The sequence below is a fragment of the Mus caroli genome, unplaced genomic scaffold (genome assembly GCF_978045245.1).
Source record: "Mus caroli unplaced genomic scaffold, Mus_caroli_1 scaffold_16, whole genome shotgun sequence".
Lineage (NCBI taxonomy): Eukaryota > Metazoa > Chordata > Mammalia > Rodentia > Muridae > Mus > Mus caroli.
The window spans coordinates 53,815,932-53,819,276 of record NW_028227271.1 but is presented as its reverse complement, the minus strand read 5'-3'; positions in this window follow the sequence as shown (position 1 = coordinate 53,819,276).

Genomic DNA, 3,345 nt, shown 5'->3' with positions numbered 1-3,345 from the left:
CTCATTTGTCATCACTGGGCACTAGGATAACAAAACCCCCTGTAATTGTGTTTTACAGTCATGGAAAACATGTGTCACTGATTTTGAGACTTTCCATAATTTAATGTTTGCATTCATACTAGGAGCATAAATTAAAAAAAAAAAAACCCATGATGTGAAAACCTAAAACAGTTCTCAAACTTGTGTGAATTTTGTGACACTCGCTTACAATGTCAAATCTTGTATGTGCTTTATTAATTATGGGAGGTACAGCATTGTGCTTCAGTCCTCCTTGGGGATTACTGCTACTATTAAACAAAACCAAACCTTTTCTCTTTCATATGGTAATTTTTCATTTCACAAGGCATAGTAGTCATGTAATTCCCAAATTTTCAATAAAATAGCATGATAAGAATTAGGAGGGTTTTTCTGCTATTTCTCAGAATGCTAAAAGTTCTAGTGAAGTGAAATGTAACATCGGAAGCTTTGCAACATATGAATGAAGACTTATAGCATAGAAACTTTACACTTAATTATACCTCTGCTCAAGTGTGTGTGTGTGTGTGTGTGTGTGTGTGTGTTCTACTGACCTTTTGCAGTTCTGAGTTGAAGCCAGGGCTCATCGAGAAAACAAAGAAATAAACAAACAAAAAACTACAAAAACAATATCTTCCCCCAAATCTCTTACCTACAACTATACAAAAACAATGGAGCCCCTGTTCAGTATATCTTTTATAAGATATATTAAGATAAAAAAATATACTATACTACTTTTTGTTTTTATTGGTATAACAAAAGTGAAGGATAATTTTTTAAAAAATATATGATTAAGAGAATTACTTATTTATTTCAAGGCAGAGTTTCTCTGTGTATCCCTGGCCATCCCGGAACTCACTCCACAGACCAGGCTGGCCTCAGAGAAAGATTTGCCTGCCTCTGACTTCCAAATGCTGGGACCAAAGGCAGGAGCTTCTAGTGTGTTTTGTTTTTAGAATCTACAGTAGCCTGGGCTTTGTTATTTATTTGAAGAAAGGTTTTACATTTCTTAATATTTTTTCACTGTTCTCAAACAGGAAATCAGGGGAACCAGTTGTTGCTTAAACATGAGCATACCACGTTTAAGCACTATTATTACAATTATGGACAATGATGTTTAAGTACAGATACCCCAATCAAATCCGGTGGTTTGTAAATCGGATTTCATTACAAGTACTTTGGTTTTGAAACAAAAATATGTTTAATTAGTTATGTGATAAAATTTAGCACAAAATGTCTCATCTCCTGTTACTCTTTGTTTGTCCCCTCTTGGGGTTTTCATTGAACAACATGATGTGGGAGGAGGCAAGGGCATGTTAGGCATCATGGGCATGATGTGTCTATCTACTTTTGACCCTTTGGTACATGAAAGCAGAGGTGTGTTCCTATGACTGAGTCAGACACAGAGATGTCAACAAAAACATGGAGAGCAAAAGTACAAAGAGGTCAGCAGTGTGCTTCATAAAACAGGTTATTCTGTGCATTTTTCCCCCACCAGCCAGTCTAGCTGAGGTGTCAGGCAGATGCCTGCAGCATCTTTGAGGGTTTCATGGTGGAGCTTGTGATTCACTGGGACCCAGGACAAATCCTAGGAGGAGCCACAGCAAGCCCAGAGCCCCGCTGCTCGTTGTCTGGCTGCCTCCCTGTCAGTTATGAGTTCACTGGGCTTCAGGCTCCAGAAATCCCAGTCTGGCAACCAAGGGATGAAATGTGTTCAGAGCGAGTGTTTTGTTTGGCCTCAAGTATAAAAAGGGGGGGGGGGAATGCTGCTACTGACATTTAAACAAATTAGGAGATTTCATATAAAATTCCTTTGTCCAATTTTTCTTTTTCTTGAAAACTGAAAATCTGGGAATGCAAGTTAGCACTCTCCCTTGGCAACTTTAGAGTCTGGGGTAGAGCGGTGTGGTAAAATATTTCCTTTACCCACAAAGAGGTACTCTCCAGTCCAGTCTCACCCTGCTGCTGCCTTGATCACAGCACGGTTCTTTCTTCTTTGCTCCCTCAGTGTCCTGTCAGACAACCTCACCCTCACAGAGGCTAGAGAGAAGAGGTGACAGAAGGGTGACAAAGTTGACTCCCTATGTTAAAACAATGCTGAAGAGCTGCTGTGTGCACATTTTTAATTTAGTGGGATTCTGACAGACCTGGTGAAACCCAAGTCCTTTCAACTTTATCTGAACAGTATTCCCTGATTGAGAAAAAAAAAACAATCAAGTTCCATATAAGGACAAGAAACCACACTAAACGCAGTCCCTAAACTTCTCTAGAGAACACTGTCTAAAGCTGTGGAACTTGTTACCCTCAGGAAAGCCCCTCAAAGAGACTTGGTGGTTGTTTCCAAAACAAAAAGACAAGGAAAAGAACAAAGCAGAAAAATAATAAATAAATGAAAGACTTGCTCATTAATCTGGGGCCACCAAAATGAGCAAGGAAGATTGCACAAGGTGGATACTAATTCTTTTGAAACACGACTCCTGAAGCAGAAGGCAATTCCTTTCTTTTAGGACCTGCCCAGCAGGGATTTTCCTTCTGGTTAAGATCGTAGGTGGTAGGTGCATCTCCCCACATCCTCTCGTTATCTGGTTTCCTCCTCCCTCTTCACTCTTTCAAAATTGTCCTTCAGGAAATCTGCTCTGATTAATGCTACTATAAGCAAACAACGGTTTTAAAATATGAATTTAATTTGAGTTATTTATCAGGATCTTCATTTCACATGCATAGGGGTATACTGAATAGAATCAAAGTTATAGTTCTTAAAAGGAAGTATTTACATACTGAAAGGTATTATTAGCAGATCAATATGCAACACTCAAAGTCTGATGTTCAGAATCCTTTTGAAATAAACAAGAGTATCATTAATCTTCCTAAAAATATAGTATAATTTTTTTTTAGCAGAAAAATCTACCTGTAACAGATTGGTTAATGAAAAATCAAGTTGAAAAGAATCCAGCTTAGTACATCTTAGTGACTTTTTTTTTTAATAGGTGACCTGGTTTCAGTTTCATTATTTAAGTTCAGAGCTCATTGATATGTTAAGGATCCGTAGCTTATGTTGCTTCCTGGATGAATGTAGATCCATATAAACCATACCAAAGCCGTCATGGATAACTGGTGGTAAAACTTTATTATTCAAGTTTAGATGTAACAGACATCATTGCTGCCTGAAGATTGTTTGCATAAGAAATACACCAAGAACATGTTGTGAGTCGAAATGAACATGCACTATGAAAACAAAATGAAATAAAATGAAAAAAAAAAATTCCATGTGTTGTAAAAACAGAACTATTATACCCCACAGTCTGGTGTTCAAATCAGGACTACAAATTG